Raw genomic sequence first — 9,072 nt, 5'->3', positions numbered from 1 at the left:
CTGGACTTAGGGAATAAGTAAATGGACTGCATCTCCTGATAGGAAAATCTGCAAAGTTGTGTTTCAAAGTGTACAGACAAAAGAAAAGAGAAGAATTGGGGCTATTTTTAAAATCCAACTACTAAAAAAAATAACAATTGTCTACAATAAAGTTGCATACATTAATCCTCCCAATTTTTCCTTAATTATCACATCCTATAATGTAATTTTAATAATAACATATCATGCTATATTTACCTCCAAGTCTGTTATGTATATAACTTTATTGATAACCATCTTCGAAGTCAGTATATATAGCTAGATCATTCCTTTAATGTCCCCACAAGGCTTAATAATTCAGTACATCATTATTTAAGCATTTCCTATTGGTGAAAATATACTCAACTTTTTGTCCTACTGCAAGCCTATCTCTAAAAGCACATCTTTGTATACTAAGGATTTTAGTTATGAAAGTTTGTTTCCTAGAAGAGTGATTTCTAGTTCAAAGGATGGCTATTCTTCCATTATAGGGGAGTAAATTTATTTTATGGAAAAGAGCTAGTTCTAGTAATATTTTGTTAAAGTAATAAATGATAGTTGTTGAAACAAAGAATCCCAAAGTATAGCCACTTAACACAAAGAAAATCAGATATGGGTCAGGCAGTCATCTTGAATAGTTCTCTACCACAGGGCTACTAAGGAACCCCAGCTCCTTCCTTCTACCAAGTGCCTCAGCTACCTCAGAGAGTGGCCTTTGAATTCCTTCACCAGATCCTCTGCATTCAACAAGATGCCAAAAAGAGAGTGTGCTGGGATAAGGAGATAATGGGAAATATTTTAAGGCCAAGGCTTGGAGTATCTTATTTTCTTCCACTGCTATTTCATTGGCCAAAACTCAGTCACATAGCCTCAATCTAAGTACAAGGGAAGCTGGGAAATGTAGTTTTCTTATATGCTCAGGACTAAGAACAGTACTGATGGACATCTGGTCAGTTTGTGTTTCATGATATATTTTCAGTATGTGGTCTTTCTATTATTTCATTATTGTTATTCAAAAATTCTGAAAAACTCAAAAAGGAAAAAATCTTGCACAATGCCACACCTTTTAAAATCGTAAAACGAAGCAAATGCTCCTTATTCATCCCATCCCAACCCTAGAAGTAGACATCGTTAACATTTTAGAATTGATCCTAGTTTGTTCTGAAACACACATCTATTTATCAAGCATCTATCTGTCTATATCTGTTACATGTCTACATGTTAGGGACTGAATTGTGTCTCCCCAAATTCATATGTTAAAATCCTCAAGCAGTCTAAAAATGTGACTGTTTTTGAGATAGAGTCCTTAAAGGGGTAATTAAGGTAAAAAGAGGTCATTAGGGTGGGCCCTAATGCAATATGATGGCTGCCTTATAAAGAAGAGGAAATTAGGACAAAGACATGCATAGAGGGAAGCCAGTGCAGAGACTGGAAGAAGGAGACATTTATAAGTCAAGGAGGGAGGCCACTGAAGAAGCCAATCCTGCTGACACCCTGATTTCAGATTTTTAGTCTCTGGAATTGGGAGAAAATAAACTTCCGCTGTTTAAGCCATCCAGGCTGTAATACTTTGTTATGGCAGCCCTAGGAGACAAATACACTTGACATAATTGCACATAAATTATATGCTTTCAAACTCCTTCACATTCCCCATTGTACATAAACCTCCCCCCACCCCACTTTTTTTTTTTTTTGGCTGCAAATAAATCTTTTTAAGTTTTTGCTTATATATATATATTTTTAAAGCAGTGATTTTCATTTACATTTTCTCAGTTTCTAGTGAGAATTAGAATTTTTTTCACATGTTACTATTTGCTTATTTGCATGTTTCCTTTTGTAAATTCACTATTTGTGCCATTTATCTATTTTTAAAAACCATTTTGTTCCATTTATTTCTAATGCGAAGACATCTGTATGTTATGGATAGCAATACTTCCTTACATAAATTGCGAAGATAGTTCTCTCGATCTGCCATTGGTATTTGGACTTGGTTTATGGGAACGCTTTGATTTATAGGGGCTTTCCATCTTTGTATTTCTTCATGAGCCTCTATGCTAATTGTTGCAGGATGCAGCATGATAAGCAAGTCAGAATCTCTGTCCTCAGGGGGACTGTAGTCTCTCGGTTAGTTGAGATACATAAATACGCAGAATACAATGCAGCATATGGAAGACATCGTGTAAGAACAAATGTGCAAGCCAGGGCAAGAAGGTGAAGAAAGATTTCACCAAGAGAGCATTCATGGAGCATCTTGAGATGACCCAAAAAAGCAGGTCTAACTAGGTCTAACTAGTACCTGAGACCTGTTTATTAAAGCCTCCAGCCCACTAAGTCTGAAAATTCCTGCATTTGTTTAGGTGTTGACACTTCAGAGTAACTAGGTAGGGGTGAGGTGTGGAAATAGTAGGCAAGAAAAAGCGGGAAAGAGAATGGACCTTCCCTTCAGGCTTCTAGGGAAAGCTCAGAGCAGAGCAGAGCAGAGCAGAGCAGAGCACGCCCAGCAAGGTGGGGGCAGGAGCGGGGGCGGAAATGACGTCAGGGCTGGTGTTTGGGCTCCACCTCCCCCCGCGGCAGGGGATGAACTGGGGCGTCTCACCAATTCTGAACAACTTCTTGGGCCTTGTTGGTACAGCTCAGGAGTACTCAGTGTATTAAGTGCACACATGGCCGTGTGCTCTGAAGGTACCATGAGTCGCGTTTGGCCGTGCCTATGAGAAAGCAATTCGCATACTAAAGGAGGGAGCATGCGCAGAGGTGCCATGCCTGAGCTGGAATCCTGGCTAGCACTTCTGTACTCTGGGACTTCCCTATGTGGTGACTTTACCTCTCTGTGTCCCACGTTCTCCTCTGATGAACTGGGATTAATAATAGAGCCACCCTCATGGTGTAAGAAATTGAGTGGGATAATACTTGTAAGGAATTGAAACCTGTGCCTACGCGAAGGGCTCGATACATAGCAGAATTATTATCTTACAGTCGTTGTCAAGCTGCCTACCAGGAAGCATATTTCGTCTTCTTACTAGCATCCTTGTTGTACAGATTGGGAAACTGAACGTCAAAAGATGAATCCAGGGGCGCCTGGGTGGCTCAGTGGGTTGGGGCCTCTGCCTTAGGCTTGGGTCATGATCCTGGGGTCCTGGGATGGAGCCCTGTATCAGGCTTTCTGTTCGGCAGGGAGCCTGCTTCCTCCTCTCTCTCTGCCTGCTACTCTGCCTACTTGGGATCTCTCTCTCTGTCAAATAAATAAATAAGTAAATATATATATATATATATATATATATATATATAATCTTTAAAAAAGATGAATCCATTCCCCGAAGTCTGGCAGATAACGCAACTTGTATGTACAAGACCCAAGAAGGATGATCCCAGAACAAGGGTTTATAATCCCCACACACCAGAAACCACACACTAGCCAGGAGTATAGAAGCAATTTTTTCTACTCCCTGGCAGAAATGGTTGCTTGCATTGGGATAGTTTCAAGGTAAAGACAGCAAAGCCAAATAGTGCCACCAAAAAAAAAAAAAAAAAGAGGGAATGGGGTGCCTAGGTGGCTCAGTGGGTTAAAGCCTCTGCCTTCGGCTCTGGTCATGGTCCCAGGGTCCTGGGATAGAGCCCCACATCGGGCTTTCTGCTCCGTGGGGAGCCTGCTTCCTCCTCTCTCTCTGCCTATCTCCTCTGCCTACTTGTAATCTCTGTCTGTCAAATAAATTAAAAAAAAAATCTTTAAAAAATTTTTTAAAAAGAGGGAATAAAAAAAGAAATTTTCTTTTATATATTCTTCCAGGCTTATTCCATTATCCAGATAAACGAAACCTTAGAACAACACGTTATTTGGTGCCCATAGACCAAATATAAGCGCAAATTTACTTGTTGAAGTTTTCTTGGTGTGCTCTTTCCTGGGCTGGAGCAGGAGGCCAACATTCCTCCAAACAGCGAGGGAGCTAGCACTTCATGCCCATCGGAACTGGACCTCTCAGAAGGCAGCCAATAAAGGCAATGGCCAATGAGGTTGAGATTTTTCCTTTCTGTACAGTTCTTTTTCTGTCTGATCACTTGGCAATGGGAATTATTTAATCTGATTTGTAGTCTCCGTATCCTGCCAGAACCCCACATTCTCGAAATATTTTAGAAAATGTTTTAGAAAGGAAATTTTACACCACCTATAGAGTAGAATACCTACTTGAGATATTTTCAACAGAGGGGCTGCTGCACTGAAAGGGAAGTCTCAGCCAAGAAGACGGTAGGGAACTGCCCATAGCCTTGAAACTCACTTTTAAGTGACTTTTTGGGAAAAGTCAACTCAGCTGCAAAGAAGGAAGAGTTGCAGGCAGATCAGGAGAATTTTGACACAGTTGTTAAAGGACGTCATGGAAAGAGAATTTCTGCCACGCCTGTTCCCCAGAAAAAGCCCAGCCATGAAAGAAAAAGAATTCAAATGTATCCCCAAATGCAGAAGGACATCCAATGCCTCCTCATCGCTTCAGCCAGTTCTGCTTTGGATTCTAAATTGAATATAACAATGCTTATAAGCAGTTAGAATAAGCAGTTTCTTTATGTGGGGACATATTAAGTTGGTGATAGTTTTTAGACTCCCTTTTTGGATTTTCAAGTCCCAACCCTGAGAAGAAAAAGATGTTTTGCAGTTCCCTTACTTCTTCCAACTTCTCGAAGCCCAAAGATCCAGAATAAACCACTGAGGTCTAAGCCAGGTCTATTACAAACCCCACATCCTTGGCTTTAAACCCACCTTTGCCACCTTGAAGCCATTGATGACTGCTTAGCAGTCTAGGTCTTCAAATCAGGGATGCTCTATCCCATAGTATACAGTAAATGTCATTACATCTCTATGTCTCTACATCTGTTTCTTATAGATCTTGAAAAAAAAATTCAGATAGACAACAGATGATGAGATCCTAATAAATTTATTAAAGGAATGCTCTTTAAAAGGTATATGTTTCCACTCTTTGAAACTAATGTCACAGAAAAAATAAAATCTTTTTCTTTTTTTTTTTCACACACTGTTAAGGAGAAAACATTTGGTCTTATTAGGACAATTTTTAGGTTTTTAGTGATTAGAGCTAAACTATACAGTTGGATCAACAATCTTGCAATGGATATTCTGTTTATTGGAGAGGCAACAAAGTCCTGGGATTTAAAGTGCAGTAACCTGGGGCACCTGGGTGGTTCAGTGGGTTAAGCCTCTTCCTTTGACTGAGGTTGTGATCTCAGGGTCCTGGGATCTAGCCTCACATTGAGCCTCGCTTCCGGCTCTCTGCTCGGCGGGGAGCCTGCTTCCTCCTCTCTGTCTCTACCTACTTGTGATCTCTATCTGTCAAAAAAAAAAAAAAAAAAAAAAAAAAGTAAAGTGCAGTAAACTGCCGTGTTCAAATCCTGGCCCTACTGCTTGCTGTGATTATGAACGTGTTAGAATTATTTTGTCAACACACATTGAAGAAAAATTATTTGAACTCCGTTCAACTAAACGAATAATTACCAAATATTCTTTATGTTTCAAAAATTGTGCTTGGCATTGCAGAGCCTCAGAGATGAACAGGACATGGGAGGACCGCCCCAACAGCTCATGGAAAAGAGAGAATAACAGGGTCCTACACACAAACACACACACACACTCACATAAACTGTAACAGAAGATGAAATGTAAGAAGTCCTCTGAGAGAATGAAAGAATCACCCATAATTGTTCAGGGAAGGAGAATGGGGAAAGCCCAGATGGGGTAGGAAGGACCAGGAGGAGTTTCAGGAGGGTAGTGATGGTGGCAGGAGGAAGTGGAAGGCAGGGCTGGGACTTGCCTAGGAACAAACATGTAGGAGCTAGAAAAAGACAGGTTATGCTAAAAGAATATGAAATGATCTGCTCTGATAGACACACAAACACTGAGAGAATTAAGTCTAGAATTTAATAAAGATCTGGAATGCTGGGTATGGAGTCCTTACTGAACTCCAAAAGCAATAAAAATGGGCAGCATTCACTGATACGCACCAAGTGCCTCTCGAAGCTTCTAGAAAGAGATGAAATACTGGCTTAAACTCTAGATGCAAAGATACTAAATCAGTAGGAAGCAACATTATGAGTTTTCTTCTGTGAAAATAGCAGATTAAACTTTGAATGGAAATTTATAAATTAATTTACAATTTTTAAGAATGTGTTGGAACTTTATCACATTTTACCAAGAGGCAGCCTCTATGAAAGACCTTTTTTGCAGGAATTGGAATAATTAAATTGAAGATTCAGTGTACCTTTTCAATCATTTTATTAAAAAACTCATTCTGGTTTTCTCTGAGGGAGAGATAAACCACTACTTAAGGAAGTGGCTAAATCTTTTTTTAAACTACTGTATTCACCATAAAATATATGACACTATTCCCAAATAACACCTAATAGAAGCTAGTCACATCAAAATCAGAAAACAAAACAAAACAAAACAAAAAAACCTTGCCCTTTCAAAACGAGCTTTTAGTGCTTGTCTTTAAAGCAGATGTTAGAAGTACAGGGGAGATTGAGATATAATCCAGAATGGGAGAAGAAGAGCTTATAAACAAATCATTACAACACAGTAATGAAAGACTCTACAGTGTGCCTGGGGGGGGTGGGGAGGACTTAGTACAGCTTGACTGAAGGAATATTTGATTTATGTCTTGGAGGTAATAGGAGCTATCATGTGTATATGTGCTAGTGAGTGTGTTCTCTCTAGACTGAGGGAACAGTAGATGCAAATGCTTGAACTTAAGACAAGCACAAGTAGCTAATTGCTGGAGAGTAATGGTTTGATATATTTGGGTATCAGAAAAGCTGTTGGAGGTGTTGGTGTTCAAGTGGGGCGATGGTGTCTGCTAGGTTGATAGGTGGGTGTGAAGATGTTGAATTGTAGGTAAGGAGAATCAGTAAGAGGCTCAGTAAGAGCAGTAGTCCAGATGAGAAATGACAAAGGATGAGACCTATAGTTAACTACGGGACTGAGTGTAACTATTAAAGGAGATAAGCATTCTAGGAGAAAACGCTTTATATGGGTATTGCATTTATCAAGATTTATGTGTGTATTTAAGATTTTATTTATTTATTTATTTGAGAGAGAGATAGCAAGGGAGAGCATGAGCAGAGGGAGCATGCGAGCAGAGAGCCCGACTCAGACTCAGGGCTCCATTCCAGGACCCTGGGATCATGATGTGACCTGAAGGCAGACACTTAACCAACCCAGCCACCCAGGTGACCTGAGATTTATGTGTGTTATGTATTTACATATATTATGAGTCCCAGTGACTAAAGAAATACAGCCAGATATAACAGATAGATGGTTGGAAATAGGCACCTGGGAGTCAGAAAATAGAAAAGGGACATTGATTTGACAGGGATTAAATAACAAGTTGTAGTTGGAGCTATGGAAGGAGATAATCATCCAGGAGAGGGTATAGAAAAGCTTTTGTGAACCTGGAACCCAGCACTGTGTCTGGCAATGAGTGAGCACTCAAGTGGTATTTGTTGTGTGGATGACTGCGTGAGTGAGAAAACAGATGAATGTCTACCAGTCCCTCCTGGAACATTCCTCCTTGGAATCTAGGACTCCATGTTCTCTTGATTTCTCTTATCTCTCTGTTTCTTGTCCTGCTGCTCTACCTGTTTGTTCTCTTCATGTAGATACTCCCCAGTGTGTATCTACAACAACAAATATAAGACAGGATCCCTTCACTTAAAGACTTCACAGTCCAACAAGGAACCAATTTATAAAGCCCCCAAGAAAGTCCAGAAATGTGAGAAACAAATTGTTCCCAGTTAAACACACTGGAATACATTCAATGAGAGTCTTAGAATAGTTTCAGTAGAAAATATTTCAGAAGCAGAAATCCGGGTTGCTGTGGGTTGAAGAATAAATGGGAGGGTGAAGAAGAAGAGTTCAGGAATCATTTTAAGAAGTTTAATAATAATCAATAGGCTGGGAGGTGATGGAGCTGTATCTGGAGCGAGGGGCAATGTCAAAAGTTGTTTTGTTGGGGGAAAAGGGTTCAGGGCATGGAAAAGTTGGCCAAGAACCCAACAAAGCATAACAAATATTGTCTTTGACCTCAAGGAGCTAATTATTTATTATAGAAAACAGACATGTAAATTGACCGGGAAGGTAGAGTGTGATAGATGTTATGACCAGCCTGGAATGTGCCAGTTGGAGAGCCTGCAATGCTTGTCCTGAAGAGAATAATGATCTGATGTCTGATCTGAATCTAAAAGAGAAATAGGACCTCTGCATGCAGACACCCAGAGGAAGGGGATGCTGGGTAGAGGAAAGAGTGGGAACAAAGGCAGAGGAATATTGAAAACATAAGGGTTACAAATCATTTGTCATTTTCTCCGAGTATGTGGAATACATTTTCATTTCATTAACAATGACTTCTGAAAAGCAAGGTTTTAATTTTTCTAAAATTCAGTTTATCAAATTGCATTTTGTGTCCTAAAGAAGTTTTGTGTAACCCAAGTCATGATTTGATCCTATATTTTCTTGTATTATCCGTATGGTTTTAGCTCTTAAATTTAGGTTTATGCTCTGTTTAGAATTGACTCTTGTATATGATGTGAAGGAAGAGTTTATTTTTGCATTAGGGTATCTAATTGTTCCAGCAGAATTTTTTGAAAAATATTTTGCCATTGAATTACCTTGTCACTTGTTGAAAATCAATTAATTATGTATTTATGGGTCTATTTCCAGACTTCTCTTTTGTTCAATTAATTTATATGCCTATCCTTATGTCAATATCATGTGATCTTCATTACTGTATCTTTCTTGTGAGTATTAAAATCAAATGGTACGATTTTTTCCCAAATTTATTCTTTTCCAAAATTGTTTGGTCCTTTGTGTTTCCATAAAAATGTTAAAGTAAGCCTCTTATTTTCAATGAAAAAAAAAAAAGCCTAAAGATTTATTGGAATTTCATTGAATCTACAGATTCATAGAATCTATAGAGCAGAATGGTATCTTAATTATATTAAGATTAATGGTATCTTAATTATATTAAGATTAATGGTATCTTAATTATATTAAGATTA

The 9,072-nt window shown here is 39.0% G+C and overlaps 1 long non-coding RNA gene across 3 annotated transcripts in view; it reads right to left on the bottom strand.

Annotated features, from left to right (window-relative positions):
* Window positions 1-4,965: 4,965 nt before the first annotated feature.
* The window catches only part of LOC132014036 (uncharacterized), a 14,328-nt gene continuing 10,221 nt past the window's right edge, over window positions 4,966-9,072 (bottom strand). For all 3 annotated transcript variants that reach the window (XR_009403191.1, XR_009403190.1, XR_009403192.1), the window contains one exon: window positions 4,966-5,350. This is a non-coding gene — a long non-coding RNA (uncharacterized LOC132014036). The remainder of the gene's footprint in view (window positions 5,351-9,072) is intronic.

This window comes from Mustela nigripes, chromosome 3 (genome assembly GCF_022355385.1).
Source record: "Mustela nigripes isolate SB6536 chromosome 3, MUSNIG.SB6536, whole genome shotgun sequence".
Lineage (NCBI taxonomy): Eukaryota > Metazoa > Chordata > Mammalia > Carnivora > Mustelidae > Mustela > Mustela nigripes.
This window is presented reverse-complemented; position numbering and strand designations above follow the sequence as displayed.